This window comes from Pongo abelii, chromosome 12 (assembly GCF_028885655.2).
Source record: "Pongo abelii isolate AG06213 chromosome 12, NHGRI_mPonAbe1-v2.0_pri, whole genome shotgun sequence".
Lineage (NCBI taxonomy): Eukaryota > Metazoa > Chordata > Mammalia > Primates > Hominidae > Pongo > Pongo abelii.
In genome coordinates this window covers 67651425-67675179 of record NC_071997.2, presented here as the reverse complement: position 1 = coordinate 67675179, position 23755 = coordinate 67651425, and the positions used below count along the sequence as shown (strand labels likewise).

Below are 23755 nucleotides of genomic sequence, written 5' to 3'. Positions count from 1 at the left end.
TTCAGCCTGCTGTAATTTTAGTATTATCGTTTGAAGGCAAAACATTTTTTCCATTTAATGCAATAAAATGCAAAATAAATAGCCCTTTTAGATTGTTTTACTTTATTCAGTAAGATACATTTCTTTCACCCTAAATTTTTTTTTTTTTTTTTTTTTTTTGAGATGAAGTCTTGCTCAGTCGCCTAGGCTGGACTGCAATGATACAATCTTGGCTCACTGCAACCTCTGCCTCCCAGGTTCAAGTGATTCTCCTGCCTCAGCCTCCCGAGTAGCTGGGACTACAGACACATGCCACCACGCCCAGCTAATTTTTGTATTTTTAGTAGAAGCGGGGTTTCACCATGTTGGCCAGGCTGGTGTCGAACTCCTGACCTCAGGTGATCCTCCCACTTCGGCCTCCCGAAGTGCTAGGATTACAGGCATGAGCCACCGCGCCCAGCCCAAATGTACTTTTTCTCTTGGGTATATTTTAGTCAACTATTGTATAGATGCTAGCTTACTGAGGTTGCTAAATAATTAACTTCTGATTATCACAGCTTTATTTAAAACTCATTTTTTGAGTGCCTGCTATCTGCCAAAGTACATTTTAAAAAGCCTTTTATTTTTTAAAACTACATTTGCTTTAATGTATAGGATGTTAATACATTTTCAGTCTAGGGTAAACTAAAATCAACATAAATGTGTATTCCCTAAACATACACCTCCCAGGTGAGCTGCTCCAAGTTCTGGGCATTCAGCAGAGAAGGTCCACATACTTCACTATGGATAATCCACACATATCTAAGCACTCTTCCTGCCTATTCTTAATGTCACCCTGAAAAACTAACTCAGTCACAAACAGAAAACCAAGAGCTACCTACAACCTGAAGTATTCCCAAATCATATATGCAACTATATAAATCATGGAAGGTAATAGTTCTTTTTCTACTTTTTGTAACTGCCTGAAAATAAACCAGAAGTGGGCACATGAGAAAAGACAACTATTTTATATAACAAATAAGTTATATTTTCACCAGTGGCTATTCAACTTTCTCCTCCTCCCCCAATAAAATTCTGATTTCTAACTAATAGAGCAGTCCTTTCATGTTGGTTTTGTCTCTTCCAGTTAACAACACAAAAGAATTACGACCATTCATCCTCTCAATTTTATGTAGCTTTCAGAAGCCAAATGAGCAACAGGATCATCTTGTTAATAAATCTTTCCAATTAAGCTGTGAGTGTAGGCTTATGTTAGATTTTTCAAAGGCTCTCTCAGAAGCAGAGGAGTGGGTTACTTTATCGTCTAGGAGTTCCCAAATGCAGAAAGAGTGTATCTGATGTTAATGCACAGATGTCTTGACTGGGGAAAAAAAAGAAAACTCATAAATCATCACCCCACACGTTTTAGATGGGAGAGGAAGTAACAGAATGGAACAATTAACAATTACTATTCTACAGAAATTATTTAATATAGTGGAAAGAGAGACAAGGCAGGGTTTAGAAGGCCTGAATTTCAGTCACTCCACCACCACTTACTAACTTTTTTATTCTCTGGACTTGAATTGGCACATTTCTAACATGGGAACAGCCACAATTCTCTTGCTGATCACATAGATTTGTTGTTGGGATTACATGTGAAAATTCACAGATAAGTACTTTAAAAACAGTTTTAAAGGGCTACTCCAGTATTTCTGACATTAACAAATTTCTCTGCATTGCATTCACTCAAGCATGACTGAAGATGATCAAAGCCAGCCCTTCCACAGCTCTGTCAATTGGGAATCTCTGAAGTGGGTCTGCTATCACCACTGCATGGGGTGACGTCAGGCTGTTGTTTACAGGAGAAGAGAGGCTGCCAATTTCCACTGAGCCCAAGACCTCTATGGCCAGGCTTCTTGGGCTGCACGTGAGCAAGAATGGACTCTTTATGTGTGGCATGTGTGGACATGCACCAGTTCACGTTCAGCGGCACTAAAACAACAAAACTGCTTAACTGCTTGGTGTGTGCACAACAGCATGTACTTTGGATCTTACGATTTCGCTAAGAAGACTAAGCAAAATTGCTCAAAATGCAACTTTCACTTTTGTTACTCTGAAAGTGGGGAAAACCTGTCATTCGGCAACTTTATCCTCAGTTTGATTTTTAAAAAGCATTTTGAAAGCAAAACAGATGATTCCAGTTTTTACAGAACTCTCCTCAAGCTCTACATTCACTAACAAAAAGAACTACAGACAAAATATTTCAAAGCATGAAATATATTCAGACTGCAGTAACCAAGTTTTATAGGAACCACTTCATTTTCAGAGTGGTTGCAGTTGCTTCCTCCTATAAGTTCAGGAAGTACTCACTCAAGTACTAACATAGTCTAACTGAATCCACTTTGGGGAGATATTTTGTTACGTTTATTACTATAAACGGGAAAAAAATCTGGCTTATTAACATTTGCCCATTCATGAAATTTCCTGGCAGAAAGCAGCCTGTTAAATCAAATTTAGAAGGGCAAAAAAGAAAATAGGGGCTGCATTCATTATATCTTTCTTCAACTATCCATCACCTTCTGGGATAGCAGTCAAATCAGGAATAATATGGGAGCAGATCGTGTTTATAACTGGCAATGAAACTTTACCTCAGACAATAAATCTCGTGTAAATCCTAACACTGGAACACTGAAGAAGAGATGTGGGACATATTCTTGGTCCCTGGAAATTAGTTTCTTTGGTCCTGTTGTAAGTGTAGCTGAAAAAAGGAGAAACGATGGCTCAGGAATAAAATGAAGCCCAGAAAGAATCCCAAGTTCTGTTTTTGGCTCTGCAGTTCATTACATATAATCCTAGGTCAAACACTTAGCCAAGATGGGCCTTATTCTCAGTGTCTGAGAAATGGTGATGATAATAGCAAATACTACTTTTCAATTTTTAGGAGGACATAAGAAAAAAAGAAGAAGATAACAAGTGAAAGTTTTATGCAACATTACATTACAGGAACTAGAAAAGAACAGAAACGTGGACTGCGCATCCAGCCGGACCCTGGCCAACTCCTCCGAGAGCTGCGGAGGAGAACTCACTAAATAAGGGGGAAGTGCCATGAGCACTTCCTTCATTTTATAGTTAGACGTAACAGGAGCATAAAAAGTATGACACCAGTTCAACTTTTTCAGGGTTGGTGCCAGCAAGTAACATTGGCCACATATCCTAAACACATCAAGAAACCTAAAGGGCCATCTATCCCAGGGTTCCTCCCCAACATAAGTGCTAACCCAGATGCCAAACACCTTTGTAGAAAAATGTGGAAGTAGTTTCAGATTATACTTGAAAATGGCTGTCATCAGCTTCATTCCTTTAAGTGGTAAAAGACACCTGAATACACGAATCAATGATGATGTGAAACGATGATAGCAAAAAGGCGGCAGGCAGGAGCATTAATAGTCTCAGTTAGGAATGCTCTAAATGAGCAGGAATTTTATCGACTGAACAAAGCAATGATTAGAGCAGAGCTTCACACATTTGGAGCCAGTACAAAGTTCATGAACTCTATCTTTAAAAGAATAAAATCTCACATAAAGTAAAGCAGTCAACTTGTCAGTCAAGGCAATCAGTAAGAGGAATAGTAAGAGAAACTGAATTGACGGGAACCCTTATTCTTAATATTTGCCCCATCCAACTTTTACTTAAAATTCTGAAACTGGCTATTTGGACTTTACTTTTGTAACCTTTTCTGTTTGTCAAATTGACAGGATGACTAAAACCAATTATAAATGCACACAAAGAAAATAGGAGGACATGTGAAGAATAGACATTTATAACTGGGTTGACCAAGGGCCCGAGTTTCCACTTGACACCCCATGGCGAAACTGCTTGCTGCACTCCAGTACATCAAAGCATCATGTGCTCAATGGTGTGATAGTTAGAAAAGTCATAATACACTTGCTTACTACACATTTGCTACATAAACTGCCTCTCCAGGAGCACAAAGGGTTCCGAGAACTCACTACATGAACGCTCATAGGTGACTGTAAGCACTGAATCACTTTAGCTTCAAAGACACACCTAATAAAAAGCGGGCGGATCACCTGAGGTCGGGAGTTTGAGACCAGCCTGACCAACATGGAGAAACCCTGTCTCTACTAAAAATATAAAATTAGCCAGGCGTGGTGGTGCATGCCTGTAATCCCAGCTACTTGGGAGGCTGTGGCAGGAGAATCGCTTGAACCCAGGAGGCGGAGGTTGCAGTGAGCCGAGACTGTGCAGTGATCCGAGATAGCGCCATTGCACTCCAGCCTGGGCAACAAGAGTGAAACTCCATCTCAAAAAAAAAAAAAAAAAAAAAAAGACTCAGTTCCATTTCAGTAACTGACTAAACAAAACAGAACTTTTCTTTGCCAAGAACTTTTTCCTAGTCATTAAAAATGCCTATTTTTTTCCCTCATCATATAATGGTGTAATGAGTTTTAACTGATACCTGCATCTAGCATTCAAAAGTTAAGATTTAAGTATTCCATAGTGCATCTCATTTTGTATTCCTAAGGTGAGAGGTAGGGATACTGCTAGCTGGAATGTCAACAACTTGAACTGAAGAACAATTTAAAAGAGTAATTCTCACACCAACAATGTCAATAAGTGTACGAATAACTAACATAAAGTGAAGCAAAAGAATCTTAAAGAAAAGGCCTCTATTTTAGGAAATGGGAAATCCGTTTTAAAAAAACTCCTCATTCACATAATTATTCAGTAATAAAAGTCACAGTTTCTCCAAAATACATGAACCTAGGTCACCAGAACAGTTGTCAGAGGCCATATGAGCTGATTTGTAGATTGCACAGATAAACAAAAGGTAGTGGTAACAAGCACCTCTCCTCCATCATGAAAGTGATCTCTTTTATGCAATGCTTCTTTGTCCATCTCCCTGTCCAATCATCATGTAAGATCAAAACAGAAAAACGAGTGGTCAAATGCCTGTATAACTCTATTAATAACCCTAAATTAGTCCACATGGAAAAAGTTTCCATTTTTAACATATTATTCTTAAGATGCATAAGTACTGCAAAAAATAAAACCAAATATTCATGACCCATGTCAACCTAGTGTACTTACCATTCAGTAATCACTACACTAGTGGTAACGTGAAATTAGTGGCAGTGGAACACAACAGTGCTGAGAAGACAAGAGTGTCTTTGTACCACGTGGATTTCATGCTAAGGTAGGAAAGATGGATCCATGACCTGGTACACAATAAAGCTTACGTCTAGGGACTTGGCCAAAGTACAGACAAATTTTCTCCAAGTATAATCTCTTTTCCAAATAGTTTACTATTGTAAATACATTTTCCTCAGCTGGTCAACAGTTTTTCACTGGTCATCCTGCAGTTTTCAGTCAGAATAAGAATTCCTCGAGAAAAATGAAAACAATAAATGACCTGGAACTATGGCAGTTTGCCCTTAAAATCCATCGCACACAACTTGAAGTTGTAGATCTTGCCCATGAGAAGCTCCAAGAAAGTACACAGGAATAACAGAATCAAGAAAGAAGCAAACACAAAGACAAAGCGCTAGTGATTGCTCTATCATTGGAGTATAAACCTTCAGTAATAAGTGGCAGATAATACACTCTGGACTCTTCATTGCTTTCCAATCCACTGAATTAGACTTTTGTTCCATTCTCTCAGGTAGACCAAGAAGTAGGGGCAAGAAACACAGTTAAAACATTTCTCAACAGACAGGAAAAAGAGAAATTGAGTCAGTCCAACTGCTTAGTCTCGATTGGTTTTAACCTGCTTGATTATCTGAAGACAAGAATACACCCTGATCCAGCACTGAGTATGGTCAACTGCACAGCCATGAATAAACGTTTCCCATACAAGACCTTCACATCACGGCAAGGCCAGTCTTATTCTAGTTGGGAAATTAAATGTTAGTTTGTTTGAGCTTTTGGATCTTGATCTTGGCTTTCTTTTTTTAACACTGGGTAGTGGAAATAAAAATAAAATCAAGCTATTAGATGGGAAACAACAGACATTTCACTTTTCATTTCAGCCTCTGAGCCATTAGTTACAAACCTTGGCTAAACAGTAAAAGCATTTGTTACACAGCAAAAGGAATCTTGTCCACAAAACTTTTCTGCAAGGCACTAACATTTAAAATGTGCTCAAATGAAACCAAGCTTCGTAAGTTATAATCATATTTCATCCTTCTTAAAAATAACCAATAGCACTTCAAGGAATGCAATATGAATTTCAAATTTTTATATTCTCAAAACTCAGCACTTTTAAACAAAATTATAGCCACAATGTCCCATTCTCTGGCTTCTTTAATAAAATTATAATTTATCTCAGAGTTTTGCTTTCATTGTGCAGCATTACAATTATAGAACCTAATCTGAGATGTGTTAGAATCATCAACACACACTTAAAGAGTTCCTTTAAAAAACATCTCTCTGGCTGAAAAGATTCATGCCAGCAGAAGCTCTGAATTATGGATTGAACCATCCAAAATCTGAGTATTTTCAGTATTCACAGAGCCTAACAGATCAATAGCTACCTCAACACTAAATCTAAAAATTAAAGACACTGAAAAAAAGTAACAGAAAGGAACAGGCCAGGGTTCGGCATCTTCCAAGTCAAGAGAGAGACCAGACTTTTCACCCTTCTTCCATTCTCTTGCATTGGAGGACGGCAGAGTTAAATGTTCTACTTACAGGGGTCAACAAGGATTAATAACTTTCCTTCAAGAGTGATCCTGTCATTTTGGAAGAAAATTCAAAAGGGAAGAACATCCCATGTAATTGGGTTGTGGCAATTTTGCAGGAAGTCACAGGTGTTTCAGAAGTGCTTTAGAAATACCATAGCAAGAAAAATATGATAGTCCTTCTCTATTTTGAAAAGGGCATGCCTGAACAAAGACTCTCCATTGTTCCTGCACAGAGTATTGGAAAACATGTCTTTGGAAGATGACTCTCTCTTGCAGTAGGTATGAGAGGGTTCAAGACCAAAGAATCCAAAAAAGATTTATTGGTAAATTGGACACAAAGTTTTTTTTTTTTTGAGACACAGTCTCGCTCTATCACCCAGGCAAGTGTGCAGTGGTGCAATCTCGGCTCACCGCAACCTCCACCTCCCAGGTTCAAGGGATTCTTCTGCCTCAGCCTCCCGAGTAGCTGAGATTACAGGCACCCGCCACCATGCCTGGCTAATTTTTGTATTTTTAGTAAAGACGAGGTTTTACCATCTTGGCCAGGCTGGAATTAGACACGATTTTTTTTCTAAAGGGAATTCTGTGAAACTGGAGCAGCTACACTACTGTGGTGAGTCTAGATTTTCCTAAAATATCAAAGACCTGGTCTATCCTGGACAAACAAGTTACTATATTTCAAATAGCATTTTATTTTGCTTACCTTTTCATGGGTCATCATGGTTTTCTTTTCATAAAGGGTGAAATCTATTTCAACTCTGTGTTTATGGACAGCAAAGCTGAAGAGATTTTTTTTTCACATTTGATAAATATGTACAACACACTGTTTTTTTAAGTGTTATTTTTAAAATATGGGGTCTTGCTATGTTGCCCATGTTGACGTCACACTCCTGGGTTCAAGTGATCCTCCTGCCTTGGCCTCTAGAGTAGCTGGGACTACAGGTGCATGCTGCCATGCCTGGCCTTCTACACATTGTTAACAATTTCCCTTCCTTGGTTTTGGAAAAATATCAAGTGAAGTTGAATTATGTAACATGTTTCTAGGGATATATTATAGAAAAAATTTAAAAGAAATATATAAGAAAAAAATAAGATGGGCAAGATAGGTTAATGGAAGGTCTGACCAATTTGCAAAGCTCACATAAAATGCTATGCCCTAGATAGTGAGGTGAGAGGTCAGGTAGGAGACCAGCCAAGGGAGAGTCACTTACAAATGCTTACCAGTATGGAGGGTGGCAGCATCAGTGGAAGATAGGATTTTATATAAGATTGAAAGGAGAGAAGAAAGAATAGGAATTAACATTTATTAAATATCAACTTTGTGTTTGTTGCTTTACTTATTTTATGTCAGTAATAAGCATAGAGGTAGATACCATTGTTCCCATTTTACAGCAAAGAAAATGAAGTCTTAGAGACATACCCAACATCCATTCCTCCCTTCCTCTCCCTAAGTGAACGCCATCCTGGCTTTAGGTGTAGGGTTACAGGTTAGTCCAAGCCATCCAGGGCAGAATGCTCTCTGAAGACAGTTACTGATCCAGAAGTGGGCAGAGATGCCCAGACAGGAAAACTGACAGTCCAACCCTGTGGACAGGTTTCTGACTTCTGAATATGGTGATGTATGGCTATAAACCAGCTGGAGAAAGGAGCTGAAACAAAGTCAGAGCCAACAAGGAGCCTGGCAAGGCAGAAAGACACTCAGAACTTGAGCTCCAGAACTGACCAACCCTGAAGCCTGCCCTGCCTCTGAATTTTTTTTTGTGAAAGAATACATTTCCTGACGATTCCAGTGAGCTCGAGGGCAGTTTCTAAAAGCATCTTAACTGATAAAAGAACTTCACTTCTGCAAGGTCACCTCCAGTGAACGGGCAGAGCAACTATTTGAACCAACACTGTTCCTTCTGACTCAAGACTGAACTTCTTCCACTAAACCACATTGTGGCATGAACTTTGAGAAATGTTTCTTTCTTCTCATTGCTATGATCATGAGTTGGGAGAGCTAGAAAAGATTTTATCTCACTAAACATAGAAAATGTGTTTACCTCATAAAAATGTTTGAAGTAGTGGCCTCACTTGCAAACACAGAGAAGAAATGCATATCTTTACCAGAAAATTTCCAGAATTCCATATTCTGTGAAACTTCTCACTTTATATGCATTTAATTTTTAGTAGGATATAAATTCATATGTCTTTAATGAACTGAATTTTTGAAAAGCATTCCAAGTTATTACCAATTTTCCTAGGGGTGATAATGGCATTGTGGTTATGTAGAAAATGTCCTTATTCTCAGAACATATATTCTGAAGTATTCAATGGTAAGGACTCATGATGTCTGAAACTTACTTTCACATGGTACAGGAAAAAAGTTCTCATACAGAGAAAGAGGGACAGACTCATAAAGCCAATACAGCAAAAGGTTAATAACTACTGAATCTGGGTAGAGAGAATATGGGTGTTTGTTGAATTATTCTGTTAGGTTTTCTACATGTCTGAAAAGTTCTATGATAGAAAGCTTGGGTATGGGGGAATATGGTATGAGAGACAGCATCATAAAGCACAGTGTGGCTATACATTACAATAACTCAGGGCCTCACCTCTGGGTTGTGACCTGGACATAGGTGATTCCAACGTGTCCTGCTAGTGTTGTAAAAAGAGCTAGAGCTTTCAAATCACTCATTAATGCCCTGATAGCCCCAACCCCAGAAACACAACTCTGATCATTTTTCTAGACTATTTTTTAATTCATGAAAATTTGCTAATGTTCTAAATTTAACATAGGCATTAATTCCAACAATAAAGAAGCTTCATCCCGGCACTGTGGCTCACACCTGTAATCCCAGCACTCCAGGAGGCTGAGGCAAGAGGATTGCTTGAGGCCAGGAGTTCAAGAAAAGCTTAAACAACCTGGTGAGACTCCATCTCTACAAGAAAAAATTAAAAACTGGTCGGGCGTGGTGGCTTACGCCTGTAATCCCAGCACTTTGGGAGGCCGAGGCAGGTGGATCACCTGAAGGTCAGGAGTTCCAGAACAGCCTGGCCAACACGGTGAAACCCTATCTCTACTAAAAATACAAAAAAATTAGCCGGGTGTGCTGGTGGGTGCCTGTAATCCCAGCTACTCAGGAGGCTGAGGCAGGAGAATCGCTTGAACCTGGGAGGTGGAGGTTGCAGTGAGCTGAGATTGTGCCATTGCACTCCAGCCTGGGCAACAAGAATGAAATTCCATCTCAAAAAATAAAATAAAATAAAAATTATCCAAGAGTGATGGTGCACACCTTGTAGTCCCAGCTACTCGAGAGGCTGAGGTGGGAGGACTGCTTGAGCCTGGGAGGTTGAGTCTGCAGTAGGCAGTGACCACACCACTGCATTCCAGTCTGGGCAACAGACCAAGACCTTATCTCAAAAAAAAAAAAAAAAAAAAATTCCTGATATTATACATACAGAAATTTGCCTGATATATATACTGGGCAACATAAGGAATGTTTGATTAACATTAAGCCACCAATTAACAAACTTATATTAAGGTATCTGTACTGTGCTGAAGACAATACAGGCAAGAATAATGGAACAAACCTGGTTCTTCCCTAAACAAATCTATTCACAGATTCTATGGCCCAACATGCCAAAATTTAATGTATAACATGCAGGGGAGACAAAGGAATATTTAAAAAGCATTAAGCCATTTAACCTCTTTCAAAAAAAAAAAAAAAAGAAAGAAAAGAGGAGGAAAAAGACTCACTAAAATCATGCTCTTTACTCCTTGCCAAAGTCACAATCTGTTAAACTATAAGAAAAGGAATCCTTGAAGAATACACAACTCCAATTCTCCAAATTCAAATTTGGGCAAATTACTTAAAGATACTCCAGTGAGTCTTACATATGGTAAAAAGCTCTCTAAGGTCCTATATCTAAGTTTCAATGGGCACAAAGACCTCCTTAATTCTATTTGTCTTTCTTACTTGAAATATGTGTTTCTGGGGTATGAGATACAGGTGAATAAAGGGTGGATGAAATAAAGAAATAAAACATAAATAACAAACTTTAAAAATATAATTCTTGGCCAGGCATGGTGGCTCACGCCTGTAATCCCAGCACTTTGGGAGGCTGAGGCCAGGAGTTCGAGACTAGCCTGGCCAACATGGTGAAAACCCGTCTCTACTAAAAATACAAAAAATTAGCCAGGAGTGATGGCGGGTGTCTGTAAACCCAGCTACTCGGGAGGCTGAGGCAGAAGAATCATTTGAACCCAGGAGGCGGAGGTTGCAGTGAGCCAAGATCGCGCCATTTTACTGCAGTCTGGGCAACAAGAGCGAAACTCCGTTTCAAAAAAAAGAAAATACCTATTTTAAGAAATGTGTGTGTATATATATAACATATAAAATATATATTATATAATTGTATATTATATAATATATAATATAAAAATACATATTATATATATATATATGTATTTTTTTTTCTGAGACGGAGTTTCACTCAGTGGCCCAGGCTAAAGCACAGTGGCACAGTCTCGGCTCACTGCAACCTCCGCCTCCTGGGTTCAAGCAATTCTCCTGCCTCAGCCTCCCAAGTAGCTGGGATTACAGGTGCCCGCCACCACACTCGGCTAATTGTTTGTATTTTTAGTAGAGACGGGGTTTCACCATGTTGGCCAGCCTGGTCTTGAACTCCTGACCCCAGGTGATGTGCCTGCCTCGGCCTCCCAAAGATAATAAGTATTTTATCCTGAAAATATACCTTACAATCTGGTTGGCTTTTTAAAAAGTTTTATTGATATATAATAAGTGCATATATTTAAAATGTACAATTTAATAAGCTGTGACATACGTATACACCCTCAAAACCATCACAACTTTCTAGATAATTAACAAAATTAACACCTTTGGTGGCTTTTTGAATCATATGGATTGATGGTTCTAGGAGAAATAGTTTTCAGGAAAAGAAACTTTTCATACAGATAATCTTTTTTTTTTTTTTAAAAAAAGAAGTATCCACATAAGTATCCGAATACTGTTATTAACAGATAAACATTGAGACTCCGGGGTTTTTTTCTGCTAATTTATTTATTTATTTATTTATTTTGAGACGGCATTTCGCTCTGTCTCCCAGGATGGAGTCTAGTGGCACGATCTTGGCCCACTGCAACCTCTGCCTCCCGGGTTCAAGCAATTCCCCTGCCTCAGCCTCCCGAGTAGCTGGTATTACAGGCACGCACCATCACGCCTAGCAATTTTTGTATTTTTAGTAGAGATGCGGTTTCACCATGTTGGCCAGACTGGTCTCGAACTCCTGACCTCAGGTGATCCACACGCCTCGGCCTCCCAAAGTGCTGGGATTACAGGCATGCGCCAACGCGCCCAGCCTTTTTCCCCTAATTTAAATATAAGAGATAAGCATACATTGTATTATACTATCTTAGATTTAGCTCCAAATGAACAAACACCTGTACTATAAAAACAGAGATTCTTACTATTTTCAAATATCCAAGAAAACGAAAACAAAAGCCACAGTCACATAATATTTCATTTGAGAATTTAAATACACACAGACATCAGGAACTTCAGCTAATTCCAAAGCAAAACAATTTAGAGAGATTATATCTATAAATCATAGCAATATATGCAAACTTCCTAAATTTGTTATATTAGGTCTGGAGGACACCCATCTTGTAGGCAGGGCTGCTCTAGGGAAAACCGAGGAAGAAAGCGTCTTCAGTAACTGTCAAAAGCCTCCAACCCACGTTTTATTCCCCTTCCAGTGATTCTTCCATTTTTTTTAGGAACTTCCCTTGTCCATGGGGCCCATATTGATGTATCAGGCTTCTCAAAGCTATGAAATAATTTTTTTTAAACAGTTTCTCACTCTGTCACCCAGGCTTGAGTGCAGTGGCTCAATCATCTCACTGCAGCCTTGACCTCTTGGGCTCAAGCCATCCTTCTGCCTCAGCCCCTCAAGAAGCTAGCTGGGACCACAGGTGTGCACCACCACCTATAGCTAATCTTTTTTGTGCAGAGACAGGGGTCTCGCTATGTTGCCAGACTGGTCTCATACTCCAGGCCTCAAGCAATCTTCTCAACTCAGCCTCCCAAAGCACGAGGATTACAAGTGTGAGCTGCTGTGCCCAGTCTTGAATAATTTTTATTCTCAAGAAACTAAAATATGTCCATACTGTGTCCATATATTCTATTCTCAGGAGCACTTTTTGCTTCCCAAGGTGATAGCTAGTGAATGTAATAAATGGGTAGAATGTGTGCTCCATTCCCTTTTCCTCCCCTCTCTTGCTGAGCCACTGCAACAGCTAGCGCAGGGACTATTGTACCCTTAGGTGTCCAAGGACAAAAAGAAAGCCTGCTAACCATCTTTGCCCAGGCTTAAAAGGAAGGATGGATTCCCAGGAAGGCCACTTAGAACTTCTTCTAGAAGGTAAGTTCACTTGATGCAAGACTAGGCTTACTGTAGTGGTCCACCCTAGACTTCCCATTAAGCTAAATTACATATTGCCTAATATAAATGATTTAATTTTCATATGGAGCTCTTTTGTCTCTAACTGGACTGTGAATACCATTATAGGCAGATGCCATCTCTTATTGTTAGTCTCTGATAGCCCCAAGCACTTGGGACATGTATTAAATATTAATAAAAATGAAACAATTAATGAAAATCATTATATGTTATACTGTATTAGTGCTACTTGTACTGCATAGATACTTAGGTATATCTACTTTAATATTTGAGGTGGAAATGAACCCTAAGGGTTTTATTTATTTGTTTGTTTAGGAAATTACATAGTACAATCATAGAAACAAAAAATTAGTTCTTAATGTATACTAGACAAAGAAAACTTAAAATTTTCTTGCTAATTGTGCAATATAGCAGAGACGACTCCATTTCCATCGTGCAATTTTCAGTGTTACCCTTTTTCTCAGGCTCTATTACAAAGAAAACAAAGCAATAGGATAAAACAAAAGTATAAAGAAAACCTAGGAGAAATTTCAGACTCTGTCCACTGTAAGGTTTTCCAGGGTTCAGAAATGAGGATGATTCATGATTTCTGTTGGAAACTACTGACATTATTGTTTTTAATATTTCCACTCAAATTCAAATAAAAATTGTCCATTTAAGTGAAATTGTGTTTTAAGATTTAGGATTCCTTTTATACCAAGTCAGCATGCATAAAATCCATGTAAAGAATCCTTATTTTTTTCAGGTCATTATTGTACAATGTTTCATTATAACTACTCCAAATAGTAGATAACAAGCTGTAAATACCCCCAAAATAGTTTGGAATTTCCATAAAGGCAAGCATATTTATCCCTCTTCTTCCCCGCTATATCATACGTGTTTAATAAGAGTAGCTGACCCATAGTAAGTGCCCAATAAATATCTGTTGAATTAATTGAATGAGTAAATGAATAGAAGCCCAAAATAGGACGTATATGTATAAAAAAGATCAAACTTCTTCCATGAGGCATAGATTTTATAAAGTACCATTTCTGGGAAATATCTTATTTAATCAACTCCAAAACTCAGTTTATCTAATTTTGTATTCAAATTGTTTAAAAAGTAAAAATAGACCTTGCTTTTTAAATCAAAAGGAGGATTTATTTTTGTTTAATCAAATTTAAAGCTTTTCTACTACCGATGTCTAAATAATGTCAGATATTTTGAGAAACTATTAAGTATTTTCTCCAGATCAATGAAGTTTGGTCCTTACGAAAACTCTTACAGGATTTTTATGTAAATCTTTTATGTTTAAAAATACATTTTTTTAATACTCTGATTTTCTGGATAAAAAGAACCCTTAAAATCAAAACTAAAGTTAACTCAAAGGGATACATTTCATCTGAGTTGAAGCCATAGAAGACAATGAAGCCGATGGTTACTTCACCAGGGACCATTAATCATTCCACAATGGTGAACCTTGGAAAATGTCACAGTGGACATGGTCTGATGTTCTGCCTGGCTTTAAGGAGCCAACAACAAAACAAAACAAAACAAAAGGAGCTGCTCATCCCGGCTAATGTGATGTTCTTAGGCAAGCCACCCTCCTCATTGTCAGGTGGCGATGATCATGGCAGAAACCATCTCCAAAGCTCACCAGGGCACCAGACATGGAATGAAAAAGAAAGCTTGGATGAAACATTTCAAGATAATGTGAAAAGAAAAAAATCTTTGGGCTCCTCCACATAAAATAGATTAATAGAAAATCAGTAAATAATAAACGTGTTACAGTTTTCCCTTGTTACCACCCCACACAAGCTAAAACTTGGTCTCAGGTTTATGACGTGGTCCCTTAAGTTTGTGTAGATAAGATGATTAGAGAGCTCATCTTCCGAAACAAGGCAAAACAAATGTTCTATAGAGAAAGTCTTTCCATCAGTCTCATAAAGCAGACTGAAATAAATAAAAACTCCTACTCCATACCTTATATAGAGGCAAATGCAAAGGGAGCTAACAGAAAAAAAATCTGCTATGATCAAGGAAAAAGAATTCCTATGATTCTTGGGAGGCAGACAGGATAGAGTAAAATGAAGATGCTGCATAAAAAGAAAAGACAAATGTGGAAATATTAAGAAAACTGAAATACAATGTAAGAATAAAAAGAAGGGTGTGAAAAACAGATGAAATTTAAATAAAAGGTAGACTAGTTTGACCATTTTATTTAATATGTTAAAGGTAAATATTCAATACCACAGAGTTATACATACCAACACACAACATATTATAAACATCAATATGAACTTTAAATTCAAAAAGAAAACTGATCATTCTAAGTTTCAGTGGGTTGGCTACTGAACAGTAAGGACAATATGTTTTTTAAAGTTGCTTTCTGCTTAGAAACCTCACATTTGAGGATCACTATTCACTCTTCTTAAAGTCAGTTAGAACAAATATTTCTTTACATGCCTTATTTGTTTTGATAGTTGTTATTCTGAGTACACTAGAATTTCATTTTCGCTTTAAAAAAGTGAGTAACATCATGAGGTTGTGACAATTCTGCTAATAATCACAGAGACATAAAACTGAATTCAAAGGAATGTATATAATGCTAATTATATACATTGACTTTTAAATTTTAGTAATTCCTAACTCATTGTTAGGGACACAGTTTCTTAAAATGCAGCCTTTCCACACGGGCCTTCCCTAGCTTTCCTAAATACAAAATTAGCTGAAATAAATTAAATCCTCCAAGCCAGTATATTTTGAAATAATGCATATTTCACTGCATTCAAGGTAAAAAAAAAATTAGTATAAAGAAGGGTCCTTTCCAAGGATTCCATTCTTCTCAAAAAAATAAAAATAAATAATAAAACAAGATGGGTCCTACAGCCAAGTAATCCTTTTGAAATTTAAAAGTAAATAATATGATTAATTTTTCTATTTGAATACACTGCTAATGGAATCTAAGTCTGAACATGTTTTCCTGCAATGCAAATATAAGTTTTATAAACTTTAACTTAATAAAATGTATTAACTCTCAGATACCTGAAGTTTGTTCTCAAAAATATCAACATCTGTTATAACCCAGGATGTACCAAAATCTCAGTGTTAACATTTAAAACCCCATTCAGCTAAACCAAATTTCATTGCTTCTTTAAAAGGTACCATATATATATTTTTGTGAACATACTAGTAAGAAGTCTCTTCACATATAAAATTAAAAGGAAAAATGCCCATTAGGTAAAAAATCTGAAAGGTCACAATTTTTAAATAATGATGAACAAACATTCATTTATAAATGCTAATGTTTACTTTGTATTTGCTTGCATTGTGTCCTTCTCAAATGCTTTTAAAAAGCACTTACAACTGACCCCTACAACTTCCTCTGTGAGTGAGCAGAGGGTAACTGCCTTCACTCATGGAGAGTGGTAAAGGTTAAGTGTAATGCTCAAGGTCACACGCCAATCAGTAGCATCACTCAGTATAGAACTTCATGGACCTTAATTCTGAGTTTATGCCATAAGATAATGCATACGTTATTTTCTTCTCCTTTTGATTACTGACAAAGTGTATAGATAGTTATCCATGTTCCTAACGTTAGAAGACAAGGATAGAAATCGCAAGCCTCAAAGGTTATTTCTACCCTTCCTTGCTCTTCTTTCCAAATAATTGTACACAACAAACATTGTTTAAAAAAAAAACCTGCAGAAATTGCATATGTCTGTAAAATACTAATAAATACCCAAATGTCCTCAAAAAAAAGCTGAAAGAAAGAGGTGTGACCTATAGAATAAATGGCATGCTAAAATGTGTCAAGTGAAAAATAAAGAGACTTTCGATCTTGCATACCAAACACTTAAGCACAGTTTCTAAGTGCTTATAAATTATTATTTTTTGAAGTTTCACTGTAGATTAGCTGCTTTAAATGTATCAAAACAAAAAAGGGCAAGTTTTCTAAATTAATTGTTTTAGCCAATGAAAATGTAATATATTCAACTAAACTGGGTAACTGATGATTTGGTTAAACGAAGATTTATATACACAAAATTGCCCACATTGTAATAGATATTCCATATATGTGTTTGAAAAGTTTTAACAATGTGATGGAACACTGTAACAATTCTGAGTAGATTAGTATTCAGATTTTATTACTAAGGATCTCTAATGAAAGATAATTCTGGCTTTTTATAACTTCAGAGGGCTCAGTAATTAGACTGGATTTTATTGACAAGTAAACTAGAATGATTCTATAAATGAGGCAGGTGATATGCCCCATGAACTTTGCTTATTTTGAAAAATATATTCCCCAACTGAGTAACCATATTAAGCGTATGGTAAAGTTTAAAGTGTGTTTTATTTACTAATTACATATGCTTCCTTTATGATTCCTGCCACACTATTTAGTGCAGCTATTTCAATAGCTAATTATTTATTAAGACTGCTCAAGAGAAAGTTTCATTCTTGAATGGAAAGAGAAGGATGTGGTCCCTAAGGAAATGATGCCATTTTAAATTTCACAGGATTAGGCTGATACATTATTATTATTAATCTGTAACAGATAATAACATCATATCATCATTTTTGGGACATTCCAAATCTAATTCATATAATTCATATTAATTATTAACAACATCCAACTTAATGACAGAAAGTGTGGGAGTCAGATATTATGATAAAAACTGGACATGTCAGGTATCAAAGAAGGATACGACAGGCATACTTTTCAGACTATTTTCTGTTTAACCTTGGAAATAAAAAATACTTCCATAATGAAAAGTAAATTATACTGTAATTCCTCTCATTTATTCTCTATTTGCAAATTGAGAAAGTGAAAATTCGATTCAATAATACAAATAATAGTATTCTCTACAATATCACTTATAATGTCACTCAACTACTATAAACACGAGAGTAGCGTTATTTAATTAATTTCACATGCATTAATTAAGCTTATTTAAATACAAGGTACTGGGCACTGGAGATTAAATTATAAATGAAATACTATTCTTACCCTCAAAGAGCTTTCTGTTTAACAGGAGGGAAAACCACAGATAACAGCAAATGTGTGATATGTATTACACTTATAATAGAGGTATGTACATTCTATTATGCAAGTTTAAATGAAAGGGGATCAACTCAATTCATTCAATAGCTAAATTTCTTTTTTTTTTTTTTTGAAACAGGGTCTTACCAAGCACAGTGGCTCATTCCTGTAATCCCAGCACTTTCGGAGGCCAAGAGGGGTGGATCACTTGAGGTCAGGAGTTCAAGACCAGCCTGGCCAACATGGTGAAACTGTGTCTCTACTAAAAATACAAAAATTAGCTGGGCGTGGTGCCGCGCACCTGTAATCCCAGCTACTCGGGAGGCTGAGGCAGGAGAATTGCTTGAATCTGGGAGGCAGAGGTTGCAATGAGCCAAGACTGTGCCACCGCACTCCAGCCTGGGTGACAGAGTGAGACTCCTTCTCAAAAAAAAAAGAAAAAAGAAAAAAAAACAGGATCTCTGTCAAGCTGGAGTGCATGCAGTGGAGTAATCACAGCTCACTGCAGCCTCCACCTCCAGGGCTCAGTAGCTGGGACTACAATCATGTGCCACCACATTCAGCTGATTTTTGTATTTTTTGTAGAGACGGGGTTTTGCTGTGTTGCCCAGGCTAGTCTCAAAGTCCTGGGCTCAAAGTCCACCTCAGCCTCCCTAAGTGCTGGGATTACAGGCATGAGCCACTGTGCCTGGTCCAGTAGCTCTATTTCTTAAAGGGTCATACAAACTCTAGATTAAAAGTATAAATCCCATAAAACATTAGGCATATTGATAAAAATTTTGATTATTTTATTGATAACAATAATTTTATCTTTACAAAAAATTGTCTAAAAAACATATTCATATTTCAAGATATGCAAAGCACATAAAAGTTAAACTTGCAAAGATGCACCAAAGACTACTCAAGATCTTCGCATATATTAACTCATTCTATGCGATCACAATAACCCTATGAAGTAGGTGCTATTATTTCCATTTTACAGATGAGAAAACTGAGGCTAACTTGGCCAAGGTCACAAAGATAATGAGGAAAAGCTGGGGTTTAAACTTACGAAATCTGGTTCTGGAAGTCCCACTCTTTTTTTTTTTTTTTTTTTTTTTTAATTATTTTGTAGAGACCGGATCTCACCATCTTGACCAGGTTGGTCTCAAATTCCTGAGCTCAAGCCATCCTCCCACCTCAGCCTCCCAAAGTGCTGGGATTACAGGCATGAACCAGCGTGAGGTCCTACTCTTAAACCACTACACTAGACACCTCTCTAAGACGGCTGGTGATGATGGGGTAGCTAACCTGGTGTGCTCTGTGACATGTACTCTCATGCAACCTTACAACAACCCCTTGAGAAGTCATTCTTTCCATCTACAGGACAAAACCCACAAAAGCCAGGTTAGAAACGTCCCCAAGGTCACACAGCCAGTGAGGGATGGTGGTAAGATTCAAACTCTAGCAGCATGGCTCCCTTGTGCTATGAGGTCTTTCAATAATTCAGTCTTACACTCATAAAAAAGGTCACATGATAAAATTTACTAAACAATTCAAAAAGGCTTTGTATAAGTCTTCCTGAAACACTCTGGAAGGTTATGGGGCTTATGACAAGCATTTCTTTAAGACAGCATTTACATTTAAGTCACTTTTCATCTTTACTACTTTGGGCTGATCATAAACACATTTCTGCTCTTTAAAAAGAAATCTTTCTGTAGCAACTTGGCAGATTTCGGTACAGGAACAGTCTATTCTTTAAAATTAAATTTAGTAACAACTTATTCTGGTTACTCTGAAAGAGAAGGAGAGAATGAACTATTAAGAGGCCTTTCCTGTACTTTAATATTCCAAAACATGTTTGGTTTGGCCTCATTTGAATCTTGTGGACAACTAGTCCAGAACTTGACTCAAAAAGAGTAATACCATTTTAAAACAGCTGAATTCTAAAAAGCAACCTCAGAAGCCAACTCTGAGCAACTATTTCTCATAATTTTTACTTTTATTTCAAACAAAATATGAAAGATGCATATGGCAACATCCTCATAAAGCATATATAGACAGGTATTTGTACTTCTGAGCTATGGACAACCAAGAAACCAAGTTAAAATTTTACAAAATTCTGTAGTATGACACTGCTGAACAAGCAATCAAGTACATAAAAGATGGATATCAAAAGAGAAATAATCCATATTTCTCTCATATCCTTAACATGCCCCATTGTGTCCAGTGACTGAGAAATTTAAAACTCTGTGTTGTAATGCCTCCCTGGAACAGAGGTGAGCTAAAGATGGAAGTGTCAAGCTGGATTTCCATCTTACCTTGCTTTCCTCCAACAGGTTCAAAGACTTCATAACCTTTGATACGGACTTGATATTTTTTCAATAGGGAACCCATAAAACTATTTTCAAATAAAAACACTAAGCAACGCCACTAGACAATCTGACTTTCTCTGCTTTATCGCTGCCCTACCGCCACGCATTAAAATTAAAAATACCTTCCTGCCATGCCTTTACTGAATAAAAGTTTAACTTTGAATTAGAAGAAAACATACCCATCGTCCCTTTTACACTTTTTGCAGGTGATAGAATCTATCAGATCACATTGGTGGCTATCACTGCTCTCTAAGCATCCTAAAGACAGAAAGCATGCCATTACCAAATGTTTTATAAGCGTTATAATGCCCCGATGGTGGAAGTCTGGCAATACCTAGATATACAGCAAGGCTGGTGAATAAGGAGCTGAGGGGCGGGGGAAGCGGGAGCGAGGGAGGGAGGAAAGGAGGGAGTCGCCACCTTAAATCCACGCCGGACCGGGAACCTGCAGCCCACAACCTGATCCCTGCCCTCCCCAACAGTGGACCGGCCACCACATTTTTTCAGATCCTCCCCACCCAACCCAGCACAGCACTCACCCTTCTGCGAAGAAGTCGGCACCCGGTCCAGCTCCGAGACGAGTCGGGGTGGCAGCGAGGGAGGGGACGTCTGGGCTGTGGGCGGGGGGTGTCTGTGCGTCACTCGAGTACAGGACGGTGAGTTCGAGGGGTGGGAGCGCAGAAGAGCGGGGAAATCAAGTCACGGCCGAAAAGGGAGGAGAAACGGAGGGGTGGGGTGATGGAGCGCCCCCTCCCTAAAATAAACCCACCGGCCCCTACGATCTCTGCCCCAGAGAGGGAAAATAAAATCAGAGGAAATAACAGACCGACCAATAAATCTCTAAAACGACGAGGAGCGAGGAACAGACTTTAATTTAAAGTGGGGAAAATTGAGCGAGGGCTGGAGGGGAGACAGAGGGAAGAGGCTCTGGGTCTATCCCATGCCTTTGCAGTCCCCAGGCAAAGGAGGAGGCTGGCTGAGGGGAAGTTGCAGCGGCTCCCGAGGAGGAGGAGGAGGAGGAGAAGGAGGAGGAGGATGTTACACCGTAACAAGTACAGACAGACAGCCATGGATCAGAGGGGCGCTGCAAGCAGGAGCAGGGGCGGCCGCGGCGGGGCGAGCGGCGGCGGGCGGCAGCACCGCCTGCTCGGCTCGCTCAAGACATTTAATTGGATTGATGGGTTGTGCAGTGACTCACAGACTTTACAGAGTCGTACAGCAATCCCCGCCCAGCTGGACAGGGGAGATGCGGCGGGGACGGGCGGGGTTAGGGGGCCGAGAGAGAGCTGGGCTGGGAGGCGGCGACGGGAGGGTGAGGAGCTGAGGGGCGGAGCGGAGCGGAGCTACCCAATGGCGAGGCCCGTCGTTCCGACGGGCGTGGACCTCGACCTATGGCGGCGCGGCTCGTTAAGCGGCTGGCTGCACCCCTGGCCCAATGAGTCTTCTAAGGACACTGCCGCTAGCGGGGCGGGGGCAGTGGAGTGGGGGGTGGGGAGAGGTGGGTGGATGTTCAAGTGTGGGGTGGAGGGAAGGAGGAGGTGCCGGAGACCCGCGGAGTCACTCGGCCCTCCTCGCTCCAGAAGTGCGCCTTTTGCCAATCCGAGCGCCTCGCGGGAGTGATGGACGCGAGCGTGTGGCCAATGGGGAGGAGAGGGCTTCCGCAGCCGGCCAGAGGGGAAGGAGCGGGCGGGCCCGGCCTCCCCCTCTCCACCAGCGCCTCTCCGGGCCCTCCCTCCCCTCCCGCGCGGCTCGGGTCAGTCACGCAAATAACAGTGTGAGGGCCGGGGCCGCGCGGGGGGGCGGGGGCCCGCTGCTGGCTGCGTGACAGCGATAGGGACTGGCTGTGCTGCCTACTCTGATCCGGCAGGAGGAGGCGGTGGCGGAGGCTGGCTCCTAACTCTGCGTGCAGGCGGCTGCTGCTGCTCAGCCTCTGCCTGGCGCTGCCGGGGAGCCCCTGCGGCCAAACCCCACTCCTGGGGGACAGCCAGATTTGGAGTGAATCAGATCACGCAGTGCCCACTCTTGGAGACCGCTCCGGGGGAAGTCCGGCGGGGCTGTGTGCTGGGATCTGAGGAGGCTGGAAGCCGTAGGCGGGAGGCTTGGCCGTGACATTTGCCCCTTGCTTGCTTGCCTGTTTTCTGGGAAAGTCAGGGTAGGGTGTGGGCAGGTCGAAACAGCTCCTGAATACGTCCTGTTTCTTTACTGAGTTTCTGGAAAAGGCACTTCTTAACCTGGTATGAGCGAAGCTGTAAATGCATGTCGATACCTCAGCTTCCTCCAACCCTCCCTCCCGCACCGCTCTTCCTCCCACTGGCTCACCTTGAACCCTGACGTTGGTGCTCCGCAGCACCCACTACTAGATCTTCTCCTCCCTGCTGATTCCCAGGAGCTATGGCTTTTCACAGTTTCTTGGCTACTGTTCAGCAATCATTTTACAGACCTTAACCCTTTCCACACCCTTGTACTTGAAACTATTGTAACTGTAACCACCAATAAACCTGAATGGAGATGTTCACTAAAGCAAATACACTGGCAAGAACCCACCTTCTTCCCCACAGGTGCATTTCTGCACGTTATTTGAGACTTAAAGACAATTGCTTCTGTGAAGAAACTAAGGAAAGGCAAATTAGACATTGTATCTCTATTCAAATTCACTTAGAATACCCGACATCCCCTTTCCACAAAGGAGTCATCTGGAGAGACCAAGGAATAATTTAGCTTTGGAGTCTTAAAGTGAGCGAAATCTTTACATACGTGTGTGTGTATGTATATATATGTATATATTTCAAATATATACATGAAATTGAAACCTACAGTGGTCTGGAATTCAGAAGAGAGATACTAAGTGAACACAAGGGTTTACTTTGGTCATATTGGGACCTTCCTTGATTATTGTCATTTTAGGATACAGATCCTTCCCCTGGGCCTGTTAAGACATACAGCCTGACACTTCTTTTCTCTTCCCTTTCTGATTTTAGCCCTACTCCATGATTTCTTTCAGTAGTCCTGAGTCCACTTACAAAAATGAGCTGTGCCACAAACTTCTTGTAGCACACAGCTTGTGTATGTGTTGCCTCTCAGTATGCTGAAACTCCTTTGGAATTCCACAGTGCAGGAAGGCCAGTGTCCTCATCCCAAGACATGATTTGCAAAAAGTGGACAGTGTTCCCTTAGCCAGGTCACCCTGTGGTAAGTGAAACAAATTAGATCCCTTGTGTGGGAAAAATTCACTTCTTTTCCAAATTGGGTTATTG

General features: G+C 39.6%; 1 protein-coding gene across 2 annotated transcripts in view; it reads right to left on the bottom strand.

Moving 5' to 3' along the window:
• Positions 1–21815, bottom strand: part of SERTAD2 (SERTA domain containing 2) — a 119496-nt gene extending 97681 nt beyond the window's left edge. The window contains exons 1-2 of one of the 2 annotated variants that reach the window (XM_063713220.1): positions 21700–21802; positions 21041–21115 (exon numbers count right to left, since the gene is read on the bottom strand). The gene's annotated coding sequence lies outside the window, so the exon portion shown is untranslated. Of the gene's footprint in view, positions 1–21040 lie in introns of both variants that reach the window. The other variant, XM_009237244.4, reaches the window with a different exon arrangement.
• Between the last annotated feature and the right edge of the window lie 1940 nt (positions 21816–23755).